Source organism: Amblyomma mixtum, chromosome 3 (assembly GCF_055824585.1).
Source record: "Amblyomma mixtum isolate Tamu chromosome 3, ASM5582458v1, whole genome shotgun sequence".
NCBI classification, from domain to species: Eukaryota; Metazoa; Arthropoda; class Arachnida; order Ixodida; family Ixodidae; genus Amblyomma; species Amblyomma mixtum.
Window position 1 is genome coordinate 158,551,983 of NC_143014.1, and position 10,389 is coordinate 158,562,371.

Below are 10,389 nucleotides of genomic sequence, written 5' to 3' on the forward strand. Positions count from 1 at the left end.
TATATTAGAGAAGGAGACAGGACTAAAAGCTCGGAAGCTTGACAGAGGTCCTGCCCCCTGGTATGACGCGATAGAGTTTATGGGTTAATGCCCATATATGCCCGTATACGCAGAATCGGTAATTCTCTACTTTACATTCACAGATGGGAGTCCTCATACCGCACCTGGCGCAGTGGTGCAGCCGCTAAGCGATGCGCTACTGTCCGGCGATGACAGATGCTGCCACCGATGGGGCTCATGAGACCCAGTTTGCTCTTCCCGAGCAACCTCTCGCGACCACTCAGTAATTGAACTGCCACCTGCCACAGTGGGTAGGTTGGGATGACGTCATAAGGTCACCTAGGTACCACACCTAAGCAGCCAGGTTACCCACCGGCCAAAAAGACATTGCCGACATGGGTGAGTGGGGGTCTTTGTGATCGCGCACTAAAAGCTGCGCGACATGTCCCGCCAGCTGGTTATCACATTGCTCACTGTTGAAAAGCCTCGCTTACCAGTTTGAGTGGCAGGAATCAGCAGACACTTTCGGGCAACTTTTTTTGAAGCAGGATGCAACGCGTTGCCTCCACCAGGCTGTTTGTTCTCGGACATAGTAATAGAGAACAAGTGGCCGGCTTCTGACGTAGCCGGCCACATTTTTGGCAGCATCTTGATGTCCGTGCTCATGGCATGCGCTGGAGGTACGGTTGGAGAAAACAGCCCACACTGTACTATTAGTCGGATACAATTCAAGAACGCAGCGGCAAATGGGCCCGCCAAATAATGACATCGACGGATTGTCATGATGTCGCGGTTAATCCCGTTGTATCTGCTACTGTAACATCGCAGGGGACTGGCAGGATCATGGAGATTAACCACGGTTCAACCGGATTAACCGTGGCGTCATGGCACTTGGTTGACGTCATTGCCGGGAGGGCTTCATTTGAAGGGCATTTGACGCTGTGGTCTTGAGCTGTATCCGACTACAATTGCGCTCTGCAAGGGGCCTAGCTGAGGGATATGGTGCAAGCTCTACTGCTCTGGTTGGGGACAACCTTTAGCCCAATCCCACCTCCTCTCACTTTTAGGGGTGTAGCAAATCCCCTGAATTCTTTCACCAGCCATGCTCCTCTTTCAGCGCTCAATGACCTTTCGGCACTGGAGACATTGGACTGGTTTTTTCCACAGTCAGTCCAGTGATGACGGTTGCGATAATGCCGACACCGATGAACATTTTAATTGACGAATGAATAGACGGGCTTGCACCGCCGCGCTGCTTCATCTGAAGTGTCAAAGTACTTCGAGAAGGTTGAATAATTAGGCACGGTCGAATGCTTGCGTTCGGGTCGAAGCGAATGCCGAATAGAGAGCTATATGATTGGCATGTCGAATATTCGCCCACATTTGTTCACTATTTCTGTAGTGATTGAAAACAAATGCGTTCAAAAATGTAGACAGCGGGCAAAAATTTTAAAAAAGTATTTTCTTAGGAGCTCAGAAAGGCATGACGGTGGATCTTTCATCTCACGGTCCAGGTGCCCCCGCATACCCGATAGTGACAGGCGCAAGAATACCAATCGCCGTGCAGGATACAGCAGCACTGTACACTGATATCCTCAGTAAGGAGCAGGAAGGTATGGCGAGCAACTGATCACACCATTCCCGGGGTTTAAATAGAGCCTTCCTCCTCGGAGTGAAGGCCCTATTTAAACCCCGACAATGATGAACTGTTTGCCCAGAGGAAGACAAGTCCTCTTGTCAAAACTTTGGAAAGCACCCTGAGGCTTTCCCCTCCCTTGTTCGCTTTGTGAGTGTAAAATTCACTGTATGGTATGAAAAAAAAAAAAGCTCCCAGTACTGAGGGCGCGCGGAATCGATGCGGCTGACCTACAACTGCTAAACACCCAAAGAGGCGTTTTTGGTGACAGTCTAAGAGACTGCGGCCTCGACACGAAGTAACAGCACTCTTCGAAACCGAGAAGGAGTGCGCTTTACTTGACGACAATAATTGCCGGCTTCTCTAAGAAAGCGTAACTAGCCAGAAGAAATTGCAGCACGGTTGTTCAGTTCCACGTGTCACGCCAAGCGAAACCGATATATTTATGAGTCAATAATCTACCCTCTGCGCACGCTGATAATAGGAGAGTGCCTGGAGGTGTTAGCAGGTGCTCGTGCGATCATGGTTTCATGACCCCTGCGACTCTCATGGAGACAAATTTTATCTTACGAGTGCTAACTCTGGAGGGGAAATTTCGGGTGGAAATTACAGGAGTCAGTGTGAACATCCAGTACAAGGAACAGAAACCTTGCAGGATCTGTTCTGTAACCGTAACATGAAAACCACTTTCTTGCTGGTTTATACTGACGAAAAGGTTTCAAGGCATACATCCCACGATGACTGACCGTTGAGGGGATCAGCTTAAAGACCAAAGTGTCTGCAGAGACAGGCTATATAAGGCCCCAACGCAATAATATGCACTCCGGGTCCACATTGCTTTGCCACCCCAGTTACTGTGGCCACAGAGCCATTGTTCAAGCTGGGCTGCACCAACATGAAGAGAAGGGGCAGACAAAAAAAGGTCAGGCTATAAAAATGTATAATGTATGACCGTGCTTCGAGAGCCGCTTTCGACAGACCAGAAGAGATATGTGGCACATTGGGCAGTTACGTCGTCATAGCCGCATGCTACATAGCGAACCGTCAGACCAACAAACCAGACCAAAAATCTTCGACGTCGACAACGGCAAAATTACTCATAGTTTCAGACGAATAATTTCGCGAAAGCCGTCGTTTCTCCGTTGAATCATGCGCTACGTAGGGGTCGACGAAGGGCTGCATTATTCAGATACCCAAGTCGTTAAGAGAATTAGGAGCGATACGAAAAGCGTACTATGACAACCGCTGTAGCGCAGCGGTACCTGCATGAGATTTTAAAAAATTCCGTGGTGAACGTTCACTGGTATTATTTTCCATTCTAGTCCTCAACTCCGTGTTTAACAAAGCGACACTGTCTTTCAGTGTTGTAGGTTCAACGCACAGGTGAATGCTACGAACGCACTGATGCAGTGCGTGTACATGTGCGCAGTCTATGATGGAAACAGGAGAGTAATAACCTTTTTTTTTTTATACCCGAGGGTGACGCCCAAAGCGTGAAGTGGTTTGAAATGAGGGCACTCTGCATGCAAGCCTTTGATAAGGGCACGCAGCCCACTTCTGTGATGGCGGGATGTTATTTTTTTTTGTCTTTGTCGGAGCAAAATCGGGTTCTCTTTACCAAACATATCAACCACACAGTGGCCTGCATCCTTCCTACTCACAACAGCTGCCGCTTCACTGAGTATGGCGCTATTTTCGTTTGCACCCCCCCCCCCCTCCCCCGTCAACCCGCGGTGACTATCGCGGTGACTTTCGTGCGTACTCTGAGTACGCACGAAATCTGAGTACCCTGGTGTTTATTTTCCTTTGTCGTTTCGTGTCGCTGATCAGGTGAGTCCATCGTCAATTTTTTACTCCCTTGTTTTTGTACCTCCATATTTTGAAGCGTGCTTCAGGCCGGACGTATACGACCACGCTGGCTGCACGCGTCCACACACCCCATGCAGTGCGTAGATAAAGTGTTCCTAGAAAAAAAAAATCGCAGTATAGCAAAGTGTACTGCTCATGCAATAACCTCCTTCACCTCGAAGAAAATATTGTTAGCGCTTATTTCCTTTTGACAGCATTTTACTTCACCTTGCCTCCTGGAGGCTTATTTGATCGTCATTATCGATTCCATAACATGAAAACAGACGCAACAAAAGGGAAAAGAAGCAGGCTGTCACCGCCGAAGAGAAGGAGAGGAAAGTGGAAGGTTGTTAAAAAAGAGAAGAGGGAAATGAAGCGCTGCACAGTGACACTCACAACATGAAAAGACCTAGAAAACTAGAAAACAAGGCACACAGAGCAAAGTAATGCGTCCGACACGGAAACAAGAGGCATGTAACACGCAAAGCTCACACCGAACACAAATCACACAAAGCACATCAAGTGCGGAAATCTCATAAAGCGTACAAAACAGAAATCGCAGATGGTGCGCTAGCGGATGGCGGAAACGGCAGCGGTAATGTTGTAGCCGAGATTTAGTCGCTAATGGAGATAAATCGCGTCTGATGTCACTCAATGCCACAACGGATAGCGCTGCGTAGGTTTTCCGCCATGTGTTTGCAGTCGCTCAACGTTGACACAGAGGGCGGAAAAAGAAGCAAAGTTTTGATAAGTATATATTAGGAAGCTCCAGAACACCTGTTCTCTCTCGTAGTACGCTGCAGGTGATGCCTTCACGACCCTGTGAGACGAGTACAGATAACAAAGGCGCGCTAGCGCAGGCCGGGAAGGGGTATCGATGCATGCAGATTATGACCTATGGAAAGCGTAGATAATAAATAAATGCCGTAGAGCATAATGTTTCATGACTTAAGGGACGTAGCTTTCCCACATTATACATTTAATGAAATTTCACAATTTCGTCAAATTTAAGGAAATTATCTCCAATAAAACGCCGTCTCGGAGACTCGTCCAGTTGAATCAATATGGAAAGCAAAATAATCGGCACAATAAGTATATATGACCACCATGAGCCAATTCGTTCACACAATTCCCTGCACTGAAGTTAGAGAGAGGCTAAATCTGAAACCAATAAAAGGAGGAGTCGGTAGCTGCAGTCTTCCAGCAAGCGTCTTTACGGGCTCACGTTTGTACAGTCGACTGCGTGCAATTGTTAGCACTTGCGCGTAACAAATATGACTGATAAAATTATATACGAAAATAAATGGGTTAATTAAGCTTAATTACACTTCTTCACACTTAGTGCGCACGCAATTTCTACTTCGAACCTGCTCCCGTCAATTATCTCCGTCTCTTCGTGGTCTGAAACAATACAGGGATATCCCGAGGAATAGAATAGACCACGGCGAGTGCAAAGCCGAACATAAAGCTGACGGTATAACACATCGGTGATGTCCCCTCAAGACGGGGAGAGTGCCCGATCTATCTGAAGAAGGAAATAACATATGAAGAAGTGATGGTCAGACGAAGGCGATGCCGATGTCGAATTCTCCCTGCTCCCTGCTAAGTTAACACAGAAACCGAGCGAAGAGTCCACGGTGGGGGGGAGTCTTTGGGTCGCTTCATTACCGCGTCCATGGTGATGTTCCTGTGAAATTCTCCTAAAACAGTGGTAAAAAGTGAAAACATAGGTTGTGCGTCGTACTCGCGGGCACATTTATTCAATTTAGATGGTGTGCGAATAGTACTTTCATGTCCATCAATCTCGGATAAAAATTTTGAAAATGAAAAATTGTAAGACACTATTATGGAAACATTGGAAACATTCAAGGTAATGGTCCATTCTTCTGATTACCAAAATCTTTATTTTCAAGTGTTTCCATCGATAGCATCGAACAGTTAAGAATGCCATAGAAAACCAATGGCGAACGCTTTTGACGATAGCAAAAACGTTAATAGAAAAAATATTCAAGACTGACGTCAGGTGATCTGCGGATGTATTGATTATTATAGAGAAATCTGACATTATATGAAAAAATTGCGTTCATAAACGGTTTCCCGCTCAAAAATGCTTTCGTCCAGAATCGTTGGCTATGTGGAAAACCGAACCGAGTACAAATCGTGTAGCTTTGTTTCGAGTCGAAAACGAACAGTGTTGCAAAAAACTTCATTAAATACCAACGAATCAAATATTATTACGAACATTCGCTGCTTGAGCGAATATTCGTACAAAACGATCAATCGCGCGAAACAGCGAAGCTCTTGCAGCGGCGCTGTGGCACGGCTCTATAATTTGTGGAGTTAAAGCTGTAGTTGTAAAAAGAGGCGATGATGATATTCACTATAGGGCACCTGCAACACGAAGTCAGTATACTAACTTTGTGGCCGTCAGACAGGGCATCAAAGCAGGGTTTTCTGAACCTGCTTGAGCCGTACCATGTTTCCTAAACTTCGAAGCCATTGTGATGGAAGACGAAGAAGTTGTTCTTACTAGAACGTTGTCTTCACGCCTCTGCAGTTTTTTTGCAATTTGTGCTATAACCAGGGAGGCGCCGCTCCCTTTCACACACGGCGATGGAAGTGGAGGCTCATGGGCCTCCCTTGGAACCCGACTGGTCGGCAGCGGCCGCCCAGAGGAAGCGTCTCTACCATCTTAGTGACACAAGTAGCCAGGCCACCGAGGTGTACTCGGCGGCCAGTGAAGACTCTTCGACGGACGATGGGTTCGTACCAGTCCTCTGCAAGAAGGTCAAGCGAAGACTGCGCCGACGTGAGGACTCGTCCTCATCAAGCACGTCTACAGTCATCAAGACGCGAGGTCCCCCGACGCATACCGTCTTGTTTGTGCCTGAAACGCCAACCGGAAACCTCAACCACCTGAACAGGCAAGCCACGTCTATGTTCCTTGAGGGCCTCGTCCCTGGGGGGATTAAAGACGTGAGAGTCAACCCCTACAAAAACATTATCGCCATTGATGTCACGGAGCGGAGCGCGCTGCAAAGTCTGACCGCCGTTAAAAAACTCGGCGACATCAGCGTACGCTCCCATGTCCTCCAAGACAGCGGCAATACAGCAGGCGTCATTTACAACGTCAACGTTTCCATCGCTGACGCTGATTTGCCTATATTAATCAAGCCAGCGTCCAACAGCATCTCAATAATGGCAGTTCAGCTCCTTGGAAGATCTCAGTGCATCAAGCTCACATTCCAGGGCGACTGCATACCGTCGTATGTGAAAGTTGGGCATTTTCGCCTCCCAGTTCGACCTTTCGTGCTCAAGCCACTGCAATGCAGAAAGTGCATGAAGATCGCACACGTGAGTGGCGTCTGCAAAAACAACATCGTGTGTTCTAGATTCTCTGAGTCACATTGCGGCGACGTTTGCCGCGTGACTACCCTGAAGTCTGCCAACTGCCGTGGCCCTCACGATTCCTTCCCGAAAGACTGCCCACGCCTAAAGAATGAACGAGCAGTGTTGAAGAAAATGGTTCGAGACCATTCCGCGCACAGAGAGGCCGCTGCTAAGGTGTGACGACGTCGTTCGCGTCGTCGAAGGTCTTCTAAGAAGGCCGTTACTTTTGACAGGGAGGCCTCTAGCACTGCTGCATCTTGTCCTCCTCCTTAACCTGCCGTACTACATCAAGGGAGCCCGACAGTTGACGAGGCCGGACTTGCTGCATCGGCCGTTACCTGGCCGTCACTCCCGAAACCTTCCACATCCACTGGGTTAGGAAAGTCAGTGCCATCTCCAAGTTCGGCGCCTACTGTTGATCCGGAGAAAGGCCAACATCTCAGTCATAGCCAAGGACTACAGGTTATGGCAATGCTGAAGTCCATCCTGAGTGCCATCCACTCTGTGCTGGCAGGTCTGCGCACGCCAGCGGCGCAGAATGCGCTGCAAGTATACTGGACGCGCTAACTCCAGTCCTAGCGGCGCTACAGTAGCAGGAACAATGGCTCCCCCAGAATTAACATTTCAAAAGCAGCTGAGGCAAGCCTCTATTTTTCAATGGAATGCCCGCGGACTTCAGTCCCGAATTTCAGATATTCGGCAATATGTTTACGTAAATAATTTCCCCATCCTTGTCATTTGTGAGCCTAATGTGCCAAATATATTGCGACTGTCAGGTTACGAGGCGTTTGCATCTCCCACGCACCGAAGGAAGAGTAAAGTCATCGTCTACATTCGGCGTGAACTTACATATGTGCTTCATCCAGATCCCCCTAATAACGACAACCAGTACGTTTGCCTAACAGTGAAGAGGCGTAATCTCACGTTTACGCTTGTGGGTGCTTATATGTCGCCATCAAGTCGATTTAACGCCGCACGACTGAGTGTCCTGATGGCAGTTGCATCCGGCCCTTCGATCGTCATGGGCGACTTTAACGCTCACCACACCATGTGGGGAGGCGTTAGAATGAACATTAGGGGACGGAAACTTGTGTCCTTCGCCTCTGACCGTGACCTTCAGTGTTTAAATGACGGCTCCCCAACTTATATTCGAGGGACAACTTACAGCAGCTGCCTTGACTTGGCTTTCGTTTCTCGATGCCTTATAAGCAACGTCCGGTGGTTTTCAGACATTGACACCCGCGGCAGTGACCATGTCCCTACATATCTGACCATTACTGGCCTTTCCACATGCACCTCTGCCACACGCATGCGACGCATCGATTGGTCGGTGTTTAAAGCACTTATGGAAGATGCTTGCAGAGAAGGTTCATCCGCTAGTTTTGAAGGGAAAGTTAAGGAGGCCATGGAAAACGCGACACGGTTATTCACCCCAATTAAAAAGTACACGGAATACGATATGGAATTGCAGCGCCTGCGATCACTGCGACGGAGAGCAGAGCGTAGGTACCGACGCACAAAGTCGAGCCTTGACCTCAGAGATGCGAGGCGCATGCAAAAGGAAATTCAGCGCAGAATTCAAACCCTCCAGGCACAACGTTTGGGGTCATTCTGTGAAACGCTTGATCCACGGAAACCTTTGTCACGCATCTGGAATGTAGTTCGTGGCCTTCGAACATCCCCACACCAGCTGCACCCTTTCAAGTCTCTTGCACTCTTCCGACGACGTGGCGAGGTCGAGGTAGCTGAGGTTTTCTGCGCTAGGGTAGCAGGACCATCTTCCCCATCTGCGACGCTGCATTGGACCTTCCCTTCTCCGTGGAGGAACTTGACGCCGCGTTGGCTTGTTGCAGACGGTCATCATCGCTCGCCGGAACCCGATGGTGTGCCATACACTGCACTTGCAAACATTGGACAAGAAGCTATAGGCATGTCCTTTTTGGAGTATTACAACAAATCATGGAATGAGGGCACAGTTCCAGACGAGTGGAAGTCCAGTCATCTAGTTCCGCTCCTGAAACCAGGGAAATCGCCTCTTGACCTGACATCATACCGTTGGCTAGTTGCGCTGGCTAGTTGCGTAGGTAAAGCACTGGAAAGCGTGGTACTTACACGTATTGAGTGGTACCTGGAGCGCTACCGCATATATCCGGATATAATGTGCGGGTTTCCACGTGGACGCACTTCAATTGACAACGTGGTCGACCTAGTGTCAGCCGTCCAGCGCCAAAAACATTCGAAGCGCTTGACCGCGGCATTGCTCCTGGATATAAAGGGCGCATACGACAATGTAACTCACCAGGCTATTTTGGACGCTCTGGAAGCTGCCGACCTTGGTGGTCGCGTATTCTGCTGGATACGCAGTTATTTATCCAACAGATCTCTCTTTGTGCATACAGAGGAAGGTCTTCTCATTTCACTTCCCGTGGAGTCCCGCAGGGTGGAGTGCTCAGCACAACGCTGTTCAACCTTACACTTGTCGGGCTTGTCGATATACTGCCAAAGTCGGCGCAACTCTCAATCTATGCGGATGACATCTGTATCTGGGCATCCGAAGTTGCACTCCCACAAGTTCGAGCGAGAATTCAAAATGTGTCAAGTATTCTTGCGGCCTACCTTCACCAGCAAGGCCTACAGAAAGTGCTCGCTGGTTTCCTTTACACGAAAGAACATGTCTGCTTATACCGTATGCATAAACGGCACAGCAATACCCTACGTTAAGAGCCATCGATTTCTAGGAGTAATCATCGACCGAAATCTATCATGGACCCCTCATATCTTATACATGAAAAAGAGTCTTACAGCGATTTCTCACGTTCTCGTCTTTCTTGGGGGAAAGTCGTGGGGAGCGTCGGTGCGGTCGATGATGCAGCTCTACAACGCCTTATTCATGGGATTTCTTCGCTACAGCCTCCCTGCACTTGGGAACATTCGAAAAACAAACATACGAATTCTGCAAAGCGCTCAAGCTCTCCGGACTTGCCTAGGATTGCCGAAATGTGCCTCTACGGACGCATCTGTACTCATCGCCCAGGAGCATCCAATCCCTACCTACTTAACAGTTGACGCACTGAGGGCACATTTCCGACACATCTCCCGGGTTCCCTCTCACCATCTTGCCAGTCATCCTATTATCAGGCTGCGCACATCATTTACAGACATCATTGACGCACATCGCGCCATTCTGCCGTCCCAGTTTACACCCGCCTCTAGACCGTCCTCGCCACTTTGGAGTTTGCACCAATCCTCGTGTGCTTCTTTCGATACCTGGCATCAGGAAGATGGACTTATCGCCGATAGAACTAAAACAAGTCACTCTGAATATTCTCATGAGCACCATGTAAACCGGGTGCACGTTTACACCGACGGCTCAGTGAACCCTATCACTTCTTCTGGCTCCGTGGTCATCCCCGCAGGGACTACAGAAATTAGAGTTAGGATAGCTCAGCACACTTCTTCGACTGGCGCAGAACTCACCACTCTTCGTGTTGGCATTGAACACATCAGTCAGCACC